This window comes from Balaenoptera borealis, assembly GCF_965194805.1.
Source record: "Balaenoptera borealis genome assembly, chromosome: 10".
NCBI lineage: Eukaryota > Metazoa > Chordata > Mammalia > Artiodactyla > Balaenopteridae > Balaenoptera > Balaenoptera borealis.
This window is the reverse complement of record NC_138874.1, coordinates 86,423,551-86,447,810: the sequence shown is the minus strand read 5'-3', so window position 1 is coordinate 86,447,810 and position 24,260 is coordinate 86,423,551. Positions and strand designations below refer to the sequence as shown.

The 24,260-nt window shown below is 44.0% G+C and overlaps 1 protein-coding gene across 50 annotated transcripts in view; it reads left to right on the top strand.

The window, feature by feature from the left end:
* Positions 1-24,260, top strand: part of SORBS1 (sorbin and SH3 domain containing 1) — a 241,433-nt gene that overhangs the window by 36,251 nt on the left and 180,922 nt on the right. For 6 of the 50 annotated variants that reach the window (XM_082406431.1, XM_082406428.1, XM_082406430.1 and 3 more), the window contains exon 1: positions 560-1,789. The exons of the other annotated variants lie outside the window; for them this stretch is intronic. The gene's annotated coding sequence lies outside the window, so the exon portion shown is untranslated. Of the gene's footprint in view, positions 1-559; positions 1,790-24,260 lie in introns of those variants that run through there. 50 annotated transcript variants of the gene reach the window in all.

The following is a 24,260-nucleotide window of genomic DNA, read 5'->3' as shown; positions in this document are numbered from 1 at the left end:
ATTTTACAAAGAGTGAAAATCTATTGGTCTCGCTTTAGCTGCCTACCACCCTTTCCCTAATTTGTAGAATCATAGCTTTAGATCTAATAGATTAGATCTGTCCTCAGTCTTACTGCAGTCTCTTAAGCCTCCCAGCATTTATTGCAAAATGCTGGTGGTGTTTTCATGCCCTGGCACTGCACAAGCATAATGTTTCATTTATTTTTAAATAACTTAAAATGTTTGTTTTAGAAATCAAGGTATATTTTATCATTTAATTGGAAAGGGTTTGCCTAAGTATATTTAGGCATTTAAAGGCTTATTTTAGAAGCTAAAAATGTCTTTAAACTCCGTGTCTGGTAACTTACTTGGTGGTAGGGTCCGCTCAACATCTGTCAGTTTGCTTTTCTTATTTTGCAGGAGATTGGGTGCTGATGTCATACAGTTGATTGGTTAGGTTTGTTATGTCTTTGCTGTCTGCTGTTTGGTGGGGGGTGGTGGGGTTGGGGGGTGGAATCACACATCCCTCTTTTTTTTTTTTAATAAATTTATTTATTTATTTATTTATTTTTGGCTGTGTTGGGTCTTCGTTTCTGTGCGAGGGCTTTCATTTCTCTAGTTGTGGTGAGCGGGGGCCACTCTTCATCGCGGTGCGCGGGCCTCTCACTATCGTGGCCTCTCTCGTTGCGGAGCACAGGCTCCAGACGCGCAGGCTCAGTAGTTGTGGCTCACGGGCCTAGTTGCTCCGCGGCATGGGGGATCTTCCCAGACCAGGGTTCGAACCCGTGTCCCCTGCATTAGCAGGCAGATTCTCAACCACTGCACTACCAGGGAAGCCCCCCACACATCCCTCTTGAACAGCCTTGGTAAGTAGGGCTGGGGGAGCAAGACCAAGGCTATCAAGGCAGTGTCAGGTGGTGGTAACTTGATACTAGGCTTCCTCTTTAACATCATTCTCCTCTTTATTTTTCCTTCTCTTTTCTTCTTGCTGTATATCCCTTGTTTCTCCCTACTTTCCTGCCCCTGAAATATTTTGTGTACATTGTTAGACGTAGCGCATCTAGGCTTGTGGTAAAGAAGAGGGCTGTGCCTTCCTTCACTCCCCCTTCTGCTCCTCCTCATATTTCAGACTTTATTTTGATGAACATTTTAGAAAATGTCCTTGGCCATTTCCCCATGCCTTGCCGCATGTGTGAAAGTCAGTATGGGTATTGCAAAGAGGGTGATGGCTCAGAGGTCAGCAGCCTTTCCCAAAATGGATGTCAACTATTTGTGACTCCTCTTTTGGTGCTGGGACGGGGGGGGGGGGGGGGGGGGGCGGTGACTGTGCTAACCCTTGGTGGGGACTGGCAGGAGGTGGTGACTTTGACCAGGGCCAGTGGCAGCACAGACTCACGTGCTGCTGAAGCCTGGCCAGCACCAGGCTCCTTGGTTTCCGCTGTGCCCACTGCTGACTCCGCCTTTCAGCTGTTGTGTTTTGGCTTCTGAAGTGTCATTCATATTGGCCATTTAGTCTGTGCTGTTCCACAGCCTTTTTCATCATTGGAATTACACAACTTGAACATTTTTGACCTTGTAAGGCTTTGTAGAAGAGACTGTAAATTCCAGATCACTCTGTACAGCAGGGGCCGACGCTTGGGTGAGATTGTTGCTTGGATGGATGGCCTTGGTCTCTGAAGGCTGTTGTGCAGTTGGTCTTGAGTGTATGTTGAACACATCCCAGAGGGAGCTGGTGCTGCATAGAAGACTGCTGGTGGGCATGAGCCTAAGGAAAGCTTGGGAATACAGACACCTTCTTTCACAGCAAACGGTATTTTTTCGATTTCCTGATGTAGGAAGGGAGGTTCGGGTTAATTAAGTGTATGGTAAACAGTCTCCTTTAGCTTGTTGCTTATCCTTGGTTTATTCCAAGCCAGTTTCAGGGGGTCTATTCTGTAAATGCTTAAATTGGCTTTAACCATGATCATTTTGACATCTGTGATAAATACTAAATAAACAAGGTCATGCATACTTTATTAGACAATTTTGAGTTTTCACCAACATATTCTTTAGATGATTTAGTCAAAAACTAGAATTATTTAACATTTTGACTTATGTATGCTTTATTTAACAAGTGCATGAAAATGCTTAAGCATTTGCATAAAAAGTTAAATGATTATTTTGTAATCTGTATTTCTTAAAGTTTTAGACATTACTTTCTCATTGTTCCTGAATTTGTTTTCCTATACATATAATATATAGAAATGTGGATAATGAAAGGAAGATAAAAAGATAAGTCAGTGGCCTAACATTCCTTCCCTCCCCACCTGAAAGCTCAGCGTCTCTGGTTAACCTTCACTTTGGTTGAGGGAGAGCTGAGCTGCAGCGTGACAGGGTCCTGGCAAGGGCCAGGCAGGTGTGATTTCTTGATAGGTTTTTGACTGGCAGGCATTCTTATGTGCTCAGCAGGTCTCCTCTCATAATGGCCATCCAGGCCACTCTTACATTGCTGGGGAGGAAGCCTCCCTGGGGCCCGGGGAGGTGAAGTGACTTACCCTGGGTCACATAGTCGTGGAAGAATCCGGAATAGTTGTCTTTCTGCAGTGTGTTTTACACCATGTTACGTTGGCTCACTGAAGCCTGTACACCCTTCAGTCTGGAGAAACCTATACCCAGTGTGGGGAGAGGTAGCTGAATATGGCTCACAGCACACATTTTGCAACCTAATTTGGGTTCCAGTTCCAGCTCTGCTATTTATTAACTATGTGATCATGAGTGTGTTCCTGACCTCCCTCAGTCTGTTTCCTCACCTGCAGAGTGAGGAAACCATACCTACCTTGTTAGGTTTTGAGGATCACTCCGGCTGTTCCAGGATATAGCCACTGAATACATTGCAGCTCGCAGCAGCGTTTTCCATGCCTTCAGAGTTCAAGCTGGGATGAGGCTGGAGTCATCCCTCTTTAACTGGTACTGAGGTAGGGAGAGCTGCAACAAATTCCATACCTGCCTGGATCTTCACTTCATTCAGCACTTGCCCTGTGAACAAACCAAGGCCCTGGGGGATGTGTACCCATTGGAGGAGGATGCCTGTGGGTTTAATAACTTGTGGGTTTTATCATCAGCCTTTATTGGCCAAGTGATAATGGCAGAGGCAGATTGATTTTTTTTTTTCTTTTAATTGGGGCAGAAAGAGTTGTATGCTTCTCCAGGTAACCATGAGTCAAGACCTTGTGACTTATCTGTTCATATGCACAGCCAGCTGCACAGAACCTCCTCTTCCCTTTACCCATCCCTGCTCAGCTGCCCTAGTATGATTCATTCTTCAAATATTTGAGGGCCCACTGTGTTCCAGGCACAGGGCCAAGTACCAGGGAAAGATACTGGGGAACAGAAACAAACCTGGGCCTTGACTCCATGGAGTTTACGGGGTTGTGGGGAAGACAGACTCTAAGGGTAAAATTCTAATCATTGTAAGGCTATGAAGAACTACTTGGGGCCATGGGAACATATTAGAGAGAGTTGACCCAATCTGGGAGGCCAAGGAAGGTTCCCAAAGAAGTGACCATTGAGCTGAGCTGAAAAAAGGCCAGGGGAATAGGTGGGTGAGATGGGTGACCTAACCTTTGCCACCCCCTGAGCCTGCCACCCTCCCTTTTTCCCTCGATCTTTTGATCTTTTAGGAGGCAGTTAATCCTCCTGCAGTCAATCCTTATGTAATTTCAAATGTATGCTTTTTTTTTGTTTGTTTAATTTTGACCACACCACTTGGCTTGCGGGATCTTAGTTCCCCGGCCAGGGATTGAACCCGGGGCCCCCAGCAGTGAAAGTGCCAAGTCCTAACCACTGGACCGCCAGGGAATTCCCAAATGTATGTTATTTTTTTTTTAACTGCATGGTTTTCAGGGCAAAAACATAGTATGGCTGCTACTTTGGGAGTTAATATAATCTGCAAGCATTTGTTGAATGTCTACTGTGTGGCAGGCACTGTACATACATTGTCATTTAATCCTCTAAACAACCCTGCCAGGTGAGTCTGACGGATGAAGAAACTGAGGCCCAGAAAGGCCATGTGACTTGGGTTTTGTCTCCTTTTGGTTAATGATGGGAAAGCTGGGATTTAAACCTTCTGGCACTGCCAAACCTGCCTGTGCTCTCTTCTGCCTCTCCCTCTTGTAGATGGACTTTTGTGGCTTGATCTGAGGATCCAGCCACCATCTCCCATGTTATGTCCATGGGAAAATGTAATCTGAGTTCCAACCTTGCAGTTTACACATGAACTTGGTGCATAGCCCATTTATCAGTTGAGGATTGTTGTCTGTGTCAGGTCAGCATTGAGACTAAGTGGATCTGTCTTGAAGTGGGTTTAAAATTGCTTTTTCAGTTCAAATCCAGAATTAATGGAGGACAGTCTTAGAAATAGTCACTTGAGGTAAGTAACAATGGGCTGGATAAAAAGGAATGTCAATATCATTCCTGCTGCCAGCAGTGTCCCTGTGGGCCATGGGGAAAAAGAAATTGGTATGGGCTGGTAACTCGCTTTTCCAACTTTATTTAATTAATTTATTTATTTACCTTTGGCTGCGTTGGGTCTTCATTGCTCTATGTGGGCTTTTTCTAGTTGTGGCGAGTGGGAGTTACTCTTCGTTGCGGTGCACGGGCTTCTCATTGTGGTGGCTTCTCTTGTTGCGGAGCACGGGCTCTAGGCACATGGGCTCAGTAGTTGTAGCTCGCTAGAGCCTCAGGCTCAGTAGTTGTGGTGCACGGGCTTGCTCCGTGGCATGTGGGATCTTCCTGGACCAGGGATCGAAGCCGTGTCCCCTGCATTGGCAGGCGGATTCTTAACCACTGTGCCACCAGGGAAGTCCTGGGCTGGTAACTCTTAATTATTTAGAGTTAATAAGTCTTGGTGACTTTCCAGTGGCTTGTCAGTGATGGCTCTGGGTGAGGGTAACCTCTGTTGGTCACTCCATCTCTCTGAACCTCAGTCTCTCTACCTATAAGATGGGACAATAATTTTGCTTCATCTACCTCAGCATTGCTATGAGATTCAAACGAATTATAGGACCTTAGGATTAGAAGGGGGTATCCCTAAGATATTATATTTGAAAGTGTTTTGTAGGCCTAGGTAAATACATGCCACTCTTGTTGACTTACCATTATGGTTCATATTAACAGCGTAAAACACTGGTTCTCAAACTTTAGCTGTTTATTAGAATTACCTTCAGATCTCATTAAGCTACAGATTGCTGGGCTCCTCCACCAGAATTTCTGATTCAGTAGCTCTAGAGTGGGGCCAGAGGATTTGTATTTCTAATATGTTCCCACATAATGCTGATGTTGCTGGCCTGGTAACCGCACTTTGAGAACCACTAGCTCATACCACTCAGATCTGGAGCTGCTTGCCTCTGCCACTCCCTCAGGCCTAGGGAGAGACAGGCGAAACCCACTGACCCTTGGGGGATGGTGAGTGTAGATGTCAGTTCCGGACCATGTGGTAGCCAGACAGAGTAAGTGGGCATTGGCCAAGTGGCTGTGATGTCTGGAGTTGGGTGGAAGCCCTTCACTGTTTCCTTGGAATCCCTTAGGACTTGGTAGTCACCACTTCTCAGGGCTGTGGTGCCAGGGGCAGAAGGAACCTATTGCAGGGGGCTTTGGGCCAAACTTGGACAGTCCCATCCACATTGGTGAACTCCTCCATTCTTTTTTTTTTTTATTTTAATTTTTTATTTACTTATTTTTTTGGCCGCTCTGTGCAGCTTGTGGGATCTTAGTTCCCCAACCAGGGATCAAACCCGGGCCCCGGCAGTGAAAGTGCCGAGTCCTAACCACTGGATCTCCAGGGAATTCCTGAACTCCTCCATTCTTGGGGCTGGCCCAGATCCACTCAAACTCAAGCCCTCTTTGGCTCCTGTAAAGAAATCACCTTTCTTATGATCTTCCAAGGTTGCAGTGGAGGGAGCTTCTCCGTGTTGGGCTGGGTGGCTCACCATCACATTCTCTGTCTCCCCTTAAGAGATTTCCCACTGATTGTTCCAGCCTCTTTCTTCTCTCTCTTCACATGTGTGGTTTCTGCTTAAATCTCTTTCCTCATTGAGGCACCCAACCTTTTCCTAGTTACCCCCATGTCAGAAGAGGACAGGCTGGAACAGGCTAGCAGTAATTCTCACACTTTTGGGGTCATATTGAGTAACGGGTTAAAGACAGAGATTCCCTGGCCATGCCTTCAAAGATTTTAATTTCTCAGGTCTAGAGAGATTCTAGGGGTTCTGATGCCAGAATCTAAAAACCATATGTAGGGAAATAACTAAAGAGATTGTGACTTGCTTTTCAGTCTGCCAACATGTGGTGAGCACCACTTTTACGCTGACCACCCCAGAGCCCCTGCTTGGTCATCTGTCCTCCTTAGAGTCTCCCACCTTCGAATCTGTATTCCAGCCCCGAGAGACACAAAGCCGTGGGGCTGGAAGGGGAGGTGGTTTGCTTAATGGTTGCTTTCTTGGTCGACCAACAGATGACCTGACCTTTGGTTTCTCTGAGAAGAAAACCTCAGGGTATCTGTTTTGCCCTCTAAAAGAGGTCTTTTACCTGGAGTGTATTTCCCAGTGCAAGGTCTGGGTGACCTTTGTAGCCCATACTTGCTCCATTCTCACAACTTTTTGTGACTGAAAATGGTTTTTAAAATTTTTCTTTTGCTTTATATGGCTGTCTGACTAGCTGTCAGTGGGCTGATTTTTATCTCAAAACTATATTGTAAGCATCCTCGAAGTTAAGATGTCTACATGGTGCTGGGCATACAGATATCTAATGGTGGGATAGGTAGGTTTACCATGATGTTTCTGGGCTGGGTTGGGCTGGGCTGGCCACTGCTTGATCCTTACACAGATCTCAAAACCATGACAGTAAGGGTCTAAAACTGGCTTGATCTCTACAGTGTCTCTGAGCTGGAAAGTCATTTTTAGTACAGGCCCTTGAGGATTACCGTCATCAAATAGTACTTCCAAAGAAAGAGCCCAAGGCAACTGAAGACCAAGGTTTTCACCAAAAATAGACCAGCCTCAGGCAGGGAGCTGGTCAGACAACTCTTCCACTGCATCAGTGGTTGGCAGAGGCTCCTGGCTATGACAGAGGTAGCTGGGCGTCCACTATGGCGGCGTATTACTCATAAGGCTAGTTGAGCGTGTATGAGTTTTTGTGTATGAGGGAGAAGAGAAAAAGTCCTTACTTCAAACACCATTCTTCCTGTGTCTCCCAAGGGTATACTTTTGTCCCCTTAAATGTTTCTTGTTTCTTTTTTCCACATAATAGTCAATGTTCAAGATTGTGGAGAGGAAAATTCAGGAAACAGCTAAAGAACCCAGTTTTCAAAAGGGTCTGGGCAAACTCTCAGCATTTTGTAAAGGGCCCTTTCTAGTCTGGATCCCTTCTGTGGTGTCATGCCAGATCCCTCCGGCAAGATTGCCGGGTGCTTGGCCCATTCTTTGCTCTCAGTCTAAAGTAACTTCTCGGTTCCTTCTAGTCCTTTTTAATCTGTGGCTTATTGCATTTGGGTTACTCAATTTAAAGCGAGAACATGGAATCGATTCAGTAGAACCACAGACCCAAAGACAGAGCTGTGAGACTCCTTCCTGGAGAGCCTAGCTGTCCCACAGAGATCTCACAGCCATGTGCTGCCAGGGTCTTAAGCCCAAGTACCCCACTTCTGAATTTAATATTCTTCTCCATACCCCGACTGCCATTGCAGAGATCCTGGTTTCCCTCTGCTCTTCCACTTGGCCAAACTGAAATGTGGCCAGTAGAGAAAGAAGGGTTTCCAGGGCTGAAGCCGATGGAACCATTTAAGTTCGAGGAGACCAATGAGGAAAGGGGTGGTGTTCAGATTGCATTTTCAAATGGGCTGGGAATAACACTGGCTGTGAAAACATTATCAAAAATCTGCAAAATCAACATTCTTTCTTCCTGGTAAACATGAAAGCTCGGCAGCTGCACCTGCCGCTCACGTGTTGGACCAACTGCTGTTCAGGACATCACGCCTCCCTTGGCAGTGCATGGGAGCTGACTGGAGCCAGGGTTGGCATTCCAGCTCTTGCTGTGTGGATCAGGGCGTTTCAGGGCTCGCAAAAGCTGGACCAGTCAGGTTGTCGCTGGACTTAAGCTGGGGCATATATCCATCTATCCCGGGTTACATGAACCCTTTGATATGGCTGTCCGTCGCTAGTCAGGTTTTGCCGAGTCAAGACCCAATGCAGGCAGAAGAACTGATCTTAGTCAAAGGTGATTTGTGGGTGACTTCTTTTCCACCAGAATCCTCACCCTCTTAGTCACCTCATAACCTCTGTTATACAAGAGAATTTTGTTTATTTCAGAGAATCGGCCCACACACAGGTTTGAAGCCAGTCCAAAAGGAACATTTGCCACTGTAAAAAAAACTTACCGTGCTGCTCTTTGAGAGCTGAACCACCCATTTTAGTCGCCCCTTCCCCCAGTTTCCTACATCATTTGCAGAAAACTTACTGTATGGGAATTTACTGGTTTATTTCTCAGAACTGGAGCAATTGCCTGACTTTCTTCAGGAAACACTTGGGGAAAGCAGAACTCCCTCATTTATGCTCTTTTCTTTCTTTAAAAATTTTTTCATGTATCTTCATAGGGAAATGGCTTGGTACTGTTACCAAGAAGAATGCACCAGTGATTAAGAACCAGTATGAGTTGTGCAAGCCTGTCAAACGGAATATACTCGTTTCTTGACATGAACTCGGAAGTGCAGTAGATACTGTATCTATTGGGTACATGACCCATGCGTGATCTCAGGGAAGCATCTGAGGGGAAGGATCCCATTAGGAGCCTAAAGCTAAAACGGGAAGTGAGGGCTGGGTGATAAGGCCTCAAGTGGATTCACTGCTGGCTGGATTACCAGCTCAGATTTGTATTTTCTGTGTGGGAAGCCTCTGGGGCAGACCTAGGATTGTGTCTAGGCCTGTCCTGGTCAATATTTTTTATCGGACACTTGGAGCTGTGGAAGTCAGCCATGGGAAGTATGCAGATCTCTGAGGGCTGGAAGAGAGAACCTATATTTCAAAGAGTGATCGGGACCCAGAAAGTTCTTTTAAGATGTATCGAACATCTGGGTTACAAAAGTCCTATAGGTATAGGATGGGGGTAACCTGATTTTAGAAGAAGCTCTTGCAGGGGAAAAAAGACTGAAGACATTTTGGATGATCAGAAAAAGAGTTAGGTCCTTCTCAGAGAGATGGAAGAGTAGGTGGTGGTTTAGCTGGATGCCCTGATAGTTGTAGGTTTGCCTTCTGGATCTATTGATGCCCCCACTGGGAGCGGTACTGGGCTGGGGGCATGACCCTTCCTCCTGCAGGTCCCCAGGGGAAGTGTGAGTTGGCTTTGACTTCAGTCCGCCTCTCTGGGAAACCACCCCCTTGCCCACACAAGGCCTGTTCTACGTCTATACTGGCTTTTCCAGGCAGGGGTCAGAGCTCTTATTTCTGAGGGTTTCCTAGTCAGGCCATGGGCCCTGGGGCTACAGCTGCCTTGTTTTTTAAAAAAAAAAAAAAAAAAAAGGTACGGGGACCTTAGAAAATGGATGAATGGAATGCTTTGTGTTCCTATTTTAAACTTAAAGACAATTTTGTTGTGCAAATGCAAAAAGTAATAAGAATATGATTTCAGTTCCATATTCCATCAGGTTGAGGGTGTCAGGGGAAAAGTATAGATGTGAGAGGATGAAACAGGAAAGTGGGGTGGAGTGGGGAGGAGAGGTAGTGACAGGTGGGTGGGGAGAGAAGCGAAGACATGCATGGGAAGAAACAAGGCACGCAGGGAGAGAGTCAGAAAACATAATTTGAGGTGAAACCAATTTCCAGTAAGGCTTCCACCCCACTGCTGCAATTTGATGTCTAAGAATACTGAAAATCACGATACCCTATCCAAAAAGTATTTTTTTCTTTGTAAAATGCACCATGTAGTCAAAATATGACAACCTGGCATGCCTATTCTAATATATAGAAAATCTTGATATTGACTGATGATATACGAAGAAAAGGCCCAAGTTATTTAATACGTTAATAAATAAAATATTCCTTCTCCAAAATAAAACAGAAAACTTACGGTCGTTGGATGACTCCAAAGAGTTAAAAAAAAATTCTTCTTATTGATACATGTATGTATACACATACACATATATAAAAAGAAACTACCTCCAAATCATCCAGTGATTCTCTCTGGGTGATGATTTTATAACTATTTTATTTGTTTTAAGTTGGGAAATAAAATACATACATCCAAGGTATCCTAGCCCTGCTCCCTCTTTTCTTCTTTCTACAATTTATAGTTTTGTGTTTTTTTTAACATCTTTATTGGAGTATAATTGCTTTACAATGGTGTGTTAGTTTCTGCTTTATAACAAAGTGAATCAGCTATACATATACATATATCCCCATATCTCCTCCCTCTTGTGTCTCCCTCCCACCCTCCCTATCCCACCCCTCTAGGTGGACACAAGCACCGAGCTGATCTCCCTGTGCTATGCGGCTGCTTCCCACTAGCTATCTATTTTACATTTGGTAGTGTATATATGTCCATGCCACTCTCTCACTTTGTCCCAGCTTACCCTTCCCCCTCTCTGTGTCCTCAAGTCCATTCTCTACGTCTGCATCTTTATTCCTGTCCTGCCCCTAGGTTCTTCAGAACCTTTTTTTTTTTTTTTTTTAAGATTCCATATATATGTGTTAGCATACGGTATTTGTTTTTCTCTTTCTGACTTACTTCACTCTGTATGACAGTCTCTAGGTCCATCCACCTCACTACAAATAACTCAGTTTCGTTTCTTTTTATGGCTGAGTAATATTCCATTGTATATATGTGCCACATCTTCTTTATCCATTCATCTGTCGATGGACACTTAGGTTGCTTCCATGTCCTCGCTATTGTAAGTAGAGCTGCAGTGAACATTGTGGTACATGACTCTTTTTGAATGATGGTTTTCTCAGGGTATATGCCCAGTAGTGGGATTGCTGGGTCATATGGTAGTTCTGTTTTTAGTTTTTTAAGGAACCTCCATACTGTTCTACATAGTGGCTGTATCAATTTACATTCCCACCAACAGTGCAAGAGGGTTCCCTTTTCTCCACACCCTCTCCAGCATTTATTGTTTATAGATTTTTTGATGATGCCCATTTTGACTGGTGTGAGGTGATACCTGACTGTAGTTTTGATTTTCATTTCTCTAATGATTAATGATGTTGAGCATGCTTTCATGTGTTTGTTGGCAATCTGTATATCTTCTTTGGGGAAATATCTATTTAGATCTTCTGCCCATTTTTGGATTGGGTGGTTTGTTTTTTGATATTGGGCTGCATGAGCTGCCTGTATATTTTGGAGATTAATCCTTTGTCACTTGATTCGTTTGCAAATACTTTCTACCATTCTGAGAGTTGTCTTTTCGTCTTGTTTATGGTTTCCTTTGCTGTGCAAAAGCTTTGAAGTTTCATTAGGTCCCATTTGTTTATTTTTGTGTTTATTTCCATTTCTCTAGGAGGTGGGTCAAAAAGGATCTTGCTGTGATTTATGTCATAGAGTGTTCTGCCTATGTTTTCCTCTAAGAGTTTTATAGTGTCTGGCCTTACATTTAGGTCTTTGATCCACTTTGAGTTTATTTTTGTGTGTGGTGTTAGGGAGTGTTCTTTTTTTTTTTTTTAATAATTAATTATTTTATTTATTTATTTTTGGCTGTGTTGGGTCTTCGTTTCTGTGCGAGGACTTTCTCCAGTTGCGGCAAGCAGGGGCCACTCTTCATCGCGGTGTGTGGGCCTCTCGCTATCGCGGCCTCTCTTGTTGCAGAGCACAGGCTCCAGATGCGCAGGCTCAGTAGTTGTGGCTCACGGGCCTAGTTGCTCCGTGGCATGTGGGATCTTCCCGGACCAGGGCTCGAACCCTTGTCCCCTGCATTGGCAGGTGGATTCTCAACAACTGCACCACCAGGGGAGCCCAGGGAGTGTTCTAATTTCATTCTTTTACATGTAGCTGTCCAGTTTTCCCAGCACCTCTTATTGAAGAGGCTGTCTTTTCTCCATTGTATATTCTTGCCTCCTTTATCAAAAATAAGGTGACCCTATGTGTGTGGATTTATCTCTGGGCTTTCTATCCTGTTCCATTGATCTATATTTCTGTTTTTGTGCCAGTACCAAACTGTCTTGATTACTGTAGCTTTGTAGTATAGTCTGCAGTCAGGGAGCCTGATTCCTCCAGCTCCATTTTTCGTTCTCAAGATTGCTTTGGCTGTTTGTGGTCTTTTATGTTTCCATACAAATTGTGAAATTTTTTGTTCTAGTTCTGTGAAAAATGCCACTGGTAGTTTGATAGGGATTGCATGGAATCTGTAGATTGCTTTGGGTAGTATAGTCATTTTCACAGTGTTGATTCTTCCAATAATCCAAGAACATGGTGTATCACTCCATCTGTTTATATCATCTTTAATTTCTTTCATCAGTGTCTTATAGTTTTCTGCATACAGGTCTTTTTTCTCCTTAGGTAGGTTTATTCCTAGGTATTTTATTCTTTTTGTTGCAGTGGTAAATGGGAGTGTTTCCTTAATTTCTCTTTCAGGTTTTTCATCATTAGTGTATAGGAATGCAAGAGATTTCTGTGCATTAATTTTATATCCTGCTACTTTACCAAGTTCATTGATTAGCTCTAGTCGTTTTCTGGTAGCATCTTTGGGATTCTCTCTGTATAGTATCATGTCATCTGCATACAGTGACAGTTTTACTTCTTCTTTTCTGAGTTGGATTCCTTTTATTTCCTTTTCTTCTCTGATTGCCGTGGCTAAAAATTCCAGAAGTATGTTGAATAATAGTGGTGAGAGTGGGCAACCTTGTCTTGTTCCTGATCTTAGTGGAAATGGTTTCAGGTTTTCACCATTGAGAACAATGTTGGCTGTGGGTTTGTCATATATGGCCTTTATTACGTTGAGGTAAGTTCCCTCTATGCCTACTTTCTGGAGAGTTTTTATCATAAATGGGTGTTGAATTTTGTTGAAAGCTTTTTCTGCATCTATTCATATCATATGTTTTTTCTCCTTCAGTTTGTTAATATGGTTTATCACATTGATTGATTTGCGTATACTGAATAATCCTTGCATTCCTGGGATAAACCCCACTTGATCATGGTGTATGATCCTTTTAATGTGTTGTTTGATTCTGTTTGCTAGTGTTTTGTTGCGGATTTTTGCATCTGTGTTCATCAGTGATGTTGGTCAGTCGTTTTCTTTTTTTTTTTTAATACATCTTAATATAGTTTTTTTTGGCTTTGGGTTTTTCTTTTTTTAACCCCACATTTGTTTATTTATTTATTTATTTTGGCTGTGTTGGGTCTTCGTTTCTGTGCGAGGGCTTTCTCTAGTTGTGGCAAGCAGGGGCCACTCTTCATCGCGGTGCGCTGGGCCTCTCACTATCACGGCCTCTCTTGTTGCGGAGCACAGGCTCCAGACGCACAGGCTCAGTAGTTGTGGCTCACGGGCCTAGTTGCTCCGCGGCATGTGGGATCTTCCCAGACCAGGGCTCGAACCCGTGTCCCCTGCATTAGCAGGCAGATTCTCAACCACTGCGCCACCAGGGAAGCCCTGGTTTTCTTTTTTTGTGACATCTTTGTCTGGTTTTGGTATCAGGTTGATGGTGGCCTCGTAGAATGAGTTTTGGAGTGTTCCTCCCTCTGCTATATTTTGGAAGAGTTTGAGAAGGATAGGTGTTAGCTCTTCTCTAAATGGTTGATAGAATTTGCCTGTGAAACCATCTGGTCCTGGGCTTTTGTTTGTTGGAAGATTTTTTTTTTTTTTTAATTTACTTTTGGCTGTGTTGGGTCTTCATTGCTGTGTGCGGGCTTTCTGTAGTTGCGGTGAGCGGGGGCTACTCTTCGTTGCGGTGCGCAGGCTTCTCATTGTGGTGGCTTCTCTTGTTGTGGCTCTAGGTGTGCGGGCTTCAGTAGTTGTGGCTTATGGGCTCTAGAGCGCAGGCTCAGTAGTTGTGATGCACGGGTTTAGTTGCTCTGCAGAATGTGGAATCTTCCCGGACCAGGGCTGGAACCTGTGTCTCCTGCATTGGCAGGTGGATTCTTAACCACTGTGCTGCCAGGGAAGTCCAGCTTTTAGTTTTACTGATCTTAGCTATTATTTCCTTCATTTCTTTTTCATTTATTTCTAATCTGATCTTTATGATTTCTTTCCTTCTGCTAACTTTGGGATTTTTTTTTTCCTTCTCTAATTGCTTTAAGTGTAAGGTTAGGTTGTTTATCTGAGATGTTTCTTGTTTCATGAGGTAGGATTATATTGTTATAAACTTCCCTCTTAGAACTGCTTCTGCTGCATCCAATAAGTTTTGGGTCATTGTATTTTCATTGTCGTTTGTTTCTAGGTATTTTTTCATTTCCTCTTTGATTTCTTCAGTAGTCTCTTGGTTATTTAGTAGTGTACTGTTTAGCCTCCATGTGTTTGTATTTTTTACAGATTTATTCCTGTAATTGACATCTAGTCTCATAGCATTGTGTTTGGAAAAGATACTTGATACGATTTCAGTTTTCTTAAATTTACCAAGACTTGATTTGTGACCCAAGATATGATCTATCCTGGAGAATGTTCCATGAGCACTTGAGAAGAAAGTATATTCTGTTTTTTGGATGGAATTTCCTGTAAATATCAATTAAGTCCATCTTATTTAACGTGTCATTTAAAGCTTGTGTTTCCTTATTTATTTTCATTTTGGATGATCTGTCCATTGGTGAAAGTGGGGTGTTATAGTCCCCTACTATGATTGTGTTACTGTCGATTTCCCCTTTTATGGCTGTTAACATTTGCCTTATGTATTGAGGTGCCCGTATGTTGGTTGCATAAATATTTACAATTGTTATATCTTCTTCTTGGATTGATCCCTTGATCATTATGTAGTGTCCTTCTTTGTCTCTTGTAATAGTCTTTATTTTAAAGTCTATTTTGTCTGATATGAGAATTGCTACTCCAGCTTTCTTTTGATTTCCATTTGCATGGAATATCTTCCATCCCCTCCCTTTCAGTCTGTATGTGTCCCTAGGTCTGAAGTGGGTCTCTTGTAGACAGCATATATATGGGTCTTGTTTTTGTATCCATTCAGCCAGTCTATGTCTTTTGGTTGGAGCATTTACATTTAAGGTAGTTATCGATATGTGTGTTCCTATTACCATTTTCTTAATTGTTTTGGGTTTGTTATTGTAGATCTTTTCCTTCTCTTGTGTTTCCTGCCTAGAGAAGTTCCTTTAGGATTTGTTGTAAAGCTGGTTTGGTGGTGCTGAATTCTCTTAGCTTTTGTTTGTCTGTAAAAGTTTTAATTTCTCTGTCAAATCTGAATGAGATCCTTGCTGGGTAGACTAATCTTGGTTGTAGGTTTTTCCCTTTCATCATTTTAAGTATGTCCTGCTACACCCTTCTGGCTTGCAGAGTTTCTGCTGAAAGATCAGCTGTTAACCTTATGGGGATTCCCTTGTATGTTATTTGTTGCTTTTCCCTTGCTGTTTTTAATATTTTTTCTTTGTATTTAATTTTTGATGGTTTGATTAATATGTGTCTTGGCCTGTTTCTCCTTGGGTTTATCCTGTATGGGACTCTCTGTGCTTCCTGGACTTGACTATTTCCTTTCCTTTATTAGGGAAGTTTTCAACTATAACCTCTTCAAATATTTTCTCAGTCCCTTTTTGTCTTCTTCTTCTGGGACCCCTATAATTCAAATATTGGTGCATTTAATGTTGTCCCTGAGGTCTCTGAGACTGTCCTCAGTTCTTTTCATTCTTTTTTCTTTATTCTGCTCTAAGGTAGTTATTTCCATTATTTTATCTTCCAGGTCACTTTATCCGTTCTTCTGCCTCAGTTATTCTGCTATTGATTCCTTCTAGAGAATTTTTAATTTCATTTATTGTGTTGTTCATCATTGTTTGTTTGCTCTTTAGTTCTTCTAGGTCCTGGTTAAACATTTCTTGTATTTCCTCCATTCTGTTTCCAAGATTTTGGATCACTTTACTATCATTACTCTGAATTCTTTTTCAGGTAGACTGCGTATTTCGTCTTCATTTGTTTAGTCTGGTGGGTTTTTACTTTGCTCCTTCATCTGCTGTATATTTTCTTTGTCTTCTCATTTTGCTTAACTTACCGTGTTTGGGGTCTCCTTTCTGCAGGCTGCAGTTTCGTAGTTCCCGTTGTTTTTGGTGTCTGCCCCCAGTGGGTGAGGTTGGTTCAGTGGCTTGTTAAGCTTCCTGGTGGAGGGGACTGGTGCCTGTGTTCTGGTGGATGAGGCTGGATCTTGTCTTTCTGGTGGGCAGGACCGCATCTGGTGGTGTGTTTGGGGGTGTCTGTGAACTTAGTATGATTTTAGGCAGCCTCTCTGCTAATGGCTGGGGTTGTGTTCCTGTCCTGCTAGTTGGTTAGCATGGGGTGTCCAGCACTGTAGCTTGCTGATCGTTGAGTGGAGCTGGGTCTTAGCGTTGAGATGGAGATCTCTGAGAGAGCTTTTGCCGTTTGGTCCACTAGAGACCTCCTGGCCCCACGTAATATCAATGTCTTGAACTCTGTTCTCCCACCTCAGAGGCACAGGCCTGACCCCCTGCTGGAGTACCAAGACTTTATCAGCCACCCAGCTGGTCTTCCTAAAGCTGGGCCGCCTGCAGCAGCCTGACCAATGGAATATTCAAATTGGAAATGTTGCCTTAACACTGGGTGCTAGAGGAGATCTCCATCGCTCCATATCAGAAATACAAAAGGATGGACAGCTCCTCTAAGCTGGGGTTTTTATGAATGTGAAGTGGCTCCTCCACTGTCTCTCTCCCTTTCTGCCAACTGAAGCAGAAGACTCTGAGGCTGTAGAACAGGGCAGTACTCCTCAACATTGTCGAGGTCATCAAAAATGAGGAAAGTATGAGAAATTCTCACAGCCAAGAGGAGCCTATGGAGACATGAAGACTGAATGTAATGCTGTATGAAATCAGCAATGTTGAGGAAGTTTTCTCGACTTTCCCAGAATGCTAGTCCATACTGCAGAGAGTTATGCAGTAAGGCTAATTATTGACAATGTTCTGAAAAGGTAACAACACCAATAAACTTTTCTGGACTTGCAAAGGAAAAAGAGAAAACAGCTGGTTCTGCTGGCAGTCGAGTTTCCAGAGCTAACTGGCGTGCCATCTGCTCGCAGCATAGAGTGGGAACCATGGTTCATGTGTCGCACCAGTGTTCGTGTTAAGAAGGTTGCCCCAACAAGCCTGGGCAACTTCACTTCCGCGCAGGTTGCTGGGGGGAGGGGTGGCGGCAGCAGCATCCGCAGTGTGTATATCGTTTTTCCGAACTCCATCTGCTCCAATTTGTAGTTTTTATCAAATTTACACATGCATATAGTTTCAAGAATCAAGCAGTTCTCCAGGAACACCATCTCCTGCCTCCCCTCCCCCTACCTGCCATCCCCTGTGGCAGTCACTTAAAAATCGTAGCTGATTCTTTTGGTATTTACTTACACATTTTTCAATAGCTTGCATGTTTTGCTACTTTTGGGTATTATCTATTGGCTCCTCCTGAGGATTTTGCTCTCCTCCCCCTCCCCATGCGCTGTGCCCCAGCCCCCTTATCTCTGGAGGAAGAAAAATCCTGTCTTCTCCAGAAGTCAGGAGTGTCATACCTTATCCTAGAGGGACATGGGGGTCCCTACGTGGAATAACATGCACATCTTTTGGCCTTTTGTCATCTTGCCAATAAGACTTTAAAGTCTGTCCAAAATTCTAAGCTGTAGGTTTGAATTGGGCCGTGTGTTGTTACTAGCTCTGTGGACCAACCATAACCAAGGGCCCTTTAGAAGCTGGATTGAATTAGGACGTCTTCTGGATGTGGATTTTTGGGACCAAATATCAACTTATTTTGTTGTCCTTTGCCTCTATCGTAGAGTGTAGAAAAAGTACACTGTCCCAGTTAATTGCAGGCCATTGTTCGCTGGACTTGGTTATCTTGGGGATCCTAGGAGGCCCCTTTCTTGACCTCTCAGCTCCAGGACACTCTTAAGGAGATGGCTTCTGCTTACATTTGACTGGTGATGTCCAGGGTTTTTGGGAAAGTGGCAGAGCTGCCTGTGTCTTGGGGACCCAGAGGGATCTGTATTAAATCCTAAAAGTGCCACCTTTTCCAGAAAAGCTGCTGCAGTCCAGTCTCAGGATAGGGCATGTGGACTCTACTCCGAGTCTCAGCGTTCCACTTTGTTCCCAGAGCCACCCACAGACACCTCTGAATTCTTTGTCCAGTCCTAGAGGACATGCTTCTGTGCTTACCTCTCTCGTCCAGGCTCAGGAGTGACTCCCATCTCTTGCTCTTTGCCTCTATCTGTGGCCCTTCTGAGTTCTGGAGAAGACTTCACTGGAACTCATGCCAGTGATCTTGCCGTGTTTCTCGTTAATGAGGAATGAGGGAAGGCAACAGGGCAGCACCTTCTGAAACGAAGGCTGAATTTTAAAGTTGTGAGGGACCTTGGAAGCCACATGGTTTGTGTAACTCTGCTTGCATACCTTCGGCAGTTAGACTCTCACTGAAGGAGCCACCCTTTAACAGTGATGGGTGCTCATCTCTTGGAAAGTTCTTTCCTGCTGAATGGACAACCTTGTCTGAGATGCCCCTCCACTGAACAGATGAGGACAGCCTTGAAACTAGTCAACAAATTATTCTTCCTGTTTTTCTGGCATAAGTGGTATCGAAAATGGTTTTAAGAGGCAGCCATAAAAGATGCGGGTGAAGACTCATGTTTTCTAAGCACCGAGTGTGTTGCCAGAGAGGTTCAGTTTTGTTTTTCTTTATCGTTATGATTTTGACTTACTTGCATCTGATAGAATGGTATCAGTGACATGAGGAATAATTACATCTCTTTTGAAATTCTACCTTGGAGCCCCACCAGGAACTGACCCAGATTCGTGCCAAGGAACACATCATAGGCTTTGAGTTTTTTAAAATGTGTATTTAAAACACTCTTTTGAAATGCTAGACTTTTTGATAATTAAAGAGCATTGTTTTAATGGGTGGAGTTCTTTTTTGATCCTCTAAGTTTAAATTTCTTAGCTCCGGGATGGCCATAGTGACCATCCTGTATTGTGAGTTCAAGGGGCCTCTGAGAGGCAAGCCCTGCACACGTGTGTGTGCGTGTGTGTACGTGCACTTGTCTCCCTTTTGTCAACCAGTTCTAAACTTGATTCTTACTGCTTTTACTGAATCTTCAGAAATGCTGGCCATTTTAGGAAAGCCATGTGACATAATTCTTTAAATAAATAAAAATGATTTGACTTAGAGAAACTGGCAGCAATAAATCAACATGGTAATGTAGGTGGTTGGATTATCGTTTCCTTTGAGATTTCCTTTGTTTTCCCAGCTTTATATGATGAACATGTATTACTTTTATATTAGAGGAAATTATTTGGGAAAGCATGGCTGCTTCCAGACTTATTCCTAATCTGCCAACGAGGTAACAAGGTGGAGGATACAGGAGGGGATAACAGATTGGAACATAGGGATGTTGGGAGCCAGGGCTGCCATGGGAACTGTTATTGCCAGTCTTTTTTGCCATCAAAAATGCCTCTTTTATTTTTATATGTATTTATTTTTCTTCTAAATGCCCCTTGCTTTGAAAGATTTCATCTAACCCAACATTGTGTTTGTTAAATAGTAATTCCTCCATTGTTGGTCAGTCAAAGACTAACTGCCTTTTGGAGAGTTACTGGGTTACTTTATGGAGTTGATGCTGTTCCAGCTGAGAGTAAAGACATGTGATATTTGAGTTGGCCCTTCGTTAGGCACTCATCTATGTTCTCCACCTTCATTGCTACCTAAGGTGGGACTTTCTGAGCTGAGGACCCAAGGTTGGCGTTCTGCAGTTAGAGCTCTTCTGTATTTTGGCCTCAAGACCCTGTATTCCCTCTGGTACTGGTATTTCTCCCCAACAAACCTGCCTTGATTTTGTTTTTAAATGCAACATCTAAAAAACCACAAAACCAGTAGTACAGTAAGGCTTCATGGCTGTGCTAACCTTTTTCTGCCTCATCCTTCATCATCCTCATCCTCATCATGGTAATAATAGTTGGCGTCAGTTGAGTGCGTGCTTAAGGTGTACCGGATACATGTTAAACGTCTACATAGATGATCTCATTTGACCCTCATAATTCTTCCTCTGTGAAGCAAGGACTGTTAATTAGCCCCCGCATTTTACTGATGGGGAAGCTGAGACTCAGAGGTTGAGTAATTTGTTCAAGGTCATGAGGCCAAAGAACAGCAAAGCCAGGACTTGAGTTGCTTCCTATCTCTTACACCTTCCTGTAATCTCTTTCTTCTTGAATCCTTTCTTCACAGACCAAGACCTCAGCTTCGGATCTTCTTCACATCCTAACACATCACCTTGTTGTGTACCTGGAATTAGTTGATTCTCTCTTCACAGTTCCCCAGTAGGGGAAGAATCCACAAAGTTTTCATTAGATTCTCAAAGGGATCTATGACCCAATAAAAGTTAACGTAGACCACGTTCCATATGCTATCCTTGGAATGGAACTGAAGTCATCCTGTGGGAAGAGAAGTACCTCCTCTAGCTCCTCACTGTTCCAGAAGGAAAGGGGTTTGAGGCTTTCTCTGCTGGAGAGCAGGAGAAAAAGAACTCTGGTGAATTGCACTAGAGGCACTAAATAGGTGTTTCTATGGCTGGGAAATGCCTCCTTGGATCCCTTAAGACCCCACCCTAACAGTGGGAAATTAAAAAGGACAGAACCAGATCCCAACTCCAATTTCCACACATTCAGGAATAAACCCACTCTATCCGGGCCCATCAGGGTGCAGGAGGAGGGCTTCTGGCACTGCGGCCGAGCCCCTGCATCCCAGGTGTCTGGACTCTTCCCCAGAAAAAGTGCAGTGATAATAACATTTATGTTGTAGGCATTGTGCTAAGCACTTACATGTATTACCTCTTTTAATCCTCCTCATAACCCTATGAGGTGTGCAGTGTTGTTATCCCTATTCTACAAATGAGGAGACTGAAGCCCTGAGATGTTTAGTGACTTGCCTGTGGATATGCATTTAGAAAGTGGTTGGGTCTTTGCACAGGATTTCAGTTGCACCCCAGGACCTGGAGAACCTCAGTTCTAGAGTACAGGCCACCACCTGCATTGCTTAAAGATGGGAACGTGTACGTGTAACGGGGTATTAGGTAGATACCAACCCCCAGAGCTGGTGATGAACCTGCTTGTCAAGGTGGTGGAGGAAGGGGAGGCTGCTCTTGGCTCCCCTTTTACAGAATCCTCCCCCATCCTTTTGGACCTGTTAGGTGCATCTGCATGGAGTTTCTAAGTGTCCAAGCTTTGCAGGGCTCCCACACAGTTATCTCATCGGCATTTATCAGTAGGTGGGGAGTCAGACAATCTGGGCTTCCCCCCTGGTTCTGCCTGTCCAAGCTGTGTGACTTGGGGGAGTCATTCAGGCTCCCCGAGTCTATCTGCTCATTTGCAAACCAGGGAGTTTGAACTCTGGCCTTCATTAGGATGAGGAAGGGTCTCAGCACTGTGGGAGGAAGACCCTGCCCTTAATGTGTCTTCATAAGCAAATGGCCTGCTCCAAGTGCACTGTGCATGTTGTTCTGGTATTAAGATTAATGGGCCAGAAACCTACCTGTAAGTCTGGCCACGCTTGACAACTGTAGCTTTAGAAGGTACAGTGAGTATTTTCATAGAGCGACAGTGATCATCATAATTAAGATTTTCGGATCGTTTGTACTCCTCCTCCTGTCTGCATTTCTATTCTGTTCTCCACCTGTTCATGACCCCCACTGCAGGTATCCTTAAAATCAGAGAGCTGTGGAATATCAGTGCTGGAAAGGAACTCTGATCACCTATGGCCAGCCTTCTCATTTTACAGGCATGGAAATAGGCTCAGAGAGGTATAGCAACTTGCCTAAGGCCATTCTTAGTAGAGCCAGCATGTAGGTTGGCATTCTTTCAATTGTGCCCTGCAGCTGTCCCGTATCTCTCCTCTTAACTTCCTTCACAAGCAGACATAACTTTTCATCAGTCTTTACCTTGTATGGCTCTTATGGCCTGTACTTGCTTCCTTGAAAGTAGAGCCTGGGTCATTCTCATCATAGCTTCTCCCTCTTCCTCCTCACTGTCCCTGTGTGTGATGAACAAAGGAACAAGGCCATTGCGTAAGCAGAGCCATCTCAGAAGTCCTTTATGGTGCTAGGCCCACTGTTCCATATATTCAGATCATTGTGACTTCTCCAAGCACCAGGATGAATCTCTGCTGTGGACAGAGACCTAGGAAATACCCCTCTCCATATACTACTTTATCCCATTAATGTAGTGACGGATATACATAGCCAGTGTGTTACCGGAAGCTCTTGGAAGCCAAGATGGGTTGGCTTCTTCATGGCTGTGCGGGGGCTGTCTCTCCAGCAGCGGTATAATCTGGGTATAAAGAGCATCTTTCTGATCTGAGTGGTGACATTTAACTCTACCCCTTTGCCACATGGCACCGTGAGTGTTCATAGACTTTCTCCTCTTCTCTCTGTTAAACATAATTGTTGTCTATTACTCAGCTTTCCCAGTTACCCTACCTTTTAAGGAGAATTTTCTCTTGGTTAGTTCAGTTCCTGGTCCTTTTTTATATAGAGGCAATGAGTGGAGGATGAGCTGGAGGACCAAGAGGTGGGCCGGTCAGAGTTTGTGTGAGTGTGGATATGTGAATGCATGTAAGGAGGGCCTGTATTTGTATCTGAAAAGACCCAATACTTGTGTGTGTGAAGGAGGAACAGAGGCTAAAGGAAAGGAGAGGGAAAGTGTGTATGAGCTGGGAGTTGGGGAGAGTGGGAAGATGAAGAGAAGAGCCTTTAGAGGGATAGCTGCTCTCTCTGTATGGGATACCAAGTGGTAGAGAAGGAGGAGGGATTTTAAAGACAGTTCCCAATACATTAAGAATTTAATTCCTTCCCATTGGTCTTCAAGAGATCAATAACATTTTGAGTTTTATTTTTGGGCTGGATTGTTTGCTTACATGGCTCCCAAGTGAAGATAGGGCTACATGGAGACTCAGTTATGTTCATGCTACTCTGGCATGTTCTATCTGGGAGACAGAGGCCAACTGTGGGGCAGAAGAATGCGAGAAGCAGACTTCTGGTGGTGGGGGTGGGTGATTTGGAAAAATACTCTGTGGTTGGGGTCCAGGGGCCCAGGGCTGATGTGCCAGAGTCAGCGTGTAGTTTGTATTACTATGAACAAACCCCAGATCATTTTCCTGCATTAAAAATAAAAAATATATTGGAGTTCTCAGATTTGGTACTTATTCACTTTGTACCCGATTTCCAAAGAAATATGAGGCAGTTCAGACTCGGTGGAGAAAATGTAGTGATTCATTCACATTGTATTTTTTTCTTCATAGAGAGATTTGCCCTAAGAAGGAAGAATAAGTTGAGTTTCATGATCATATTTTACTGACAGAAATACTGGGAAGGATATTTAAATTTTTGTTCTCCAGGAAATTGCTCTTTTGTACTGGTTTGAGATGGAGATGGCTTAGCACAGAGAAGGTTTTAAATCCAAGGGAAGGAGCAATGACTGTTTGGTTGAGATAAAGTTCTGTCATCTGCCGGCGTGCCTCCTGGGGTTGGATTGATCTGTGCGCTCTGCCTATCTGGCATTCGTGTTTGGTAAGATGACTTCTTCCAGTGGTTGAAGGCCCCAGAGGAATAAACAGGCTACTGGAACTTGCAGGTCTGTCCATGGAAGTCCTGGCCTCTTTCTGGGCTCCTAGGAAAGCAGGAGAGACACTTCTGCAGAAGAGCCTGAAGGATTGGCCTGACATCCAGAAAGTTCAGGCAAACATTGGTGTTTTGGATACCAGGCAAGGGCAGAGAGAGGACCTGTCCTGGACCCTCTTGTGTGTTGCTGGTGGGAGTGCTAAGCCGCCTAGTCTTTTTAGCCCAGTTGCCAAGCTGTTGGGCACTTTGAAATTGTCTGTACTTTTAGATCCTCTTAAAGGGCCTTGTGTGAAGGCAGGAAGTGTCAGCTGCCTTTTGAAACAACATCCAGGGCAGACAGTCATTTCCCACCTAGCTTTACAAGATGTCAGGAAAGTAGCCCTCTGCTGGGGAAGGGCCCTGGTCAGCTCCTGGCCTCTCCGTGGGCCACACCTGCCTTGTGCAGGCTGGCCTGCTGACTGCAGGCTGGGGGAGTCCCAAGGCAGCCCTAATGGTTTTGGTCACAGTTCCTCAGCCACGTCAGTGTCTCAG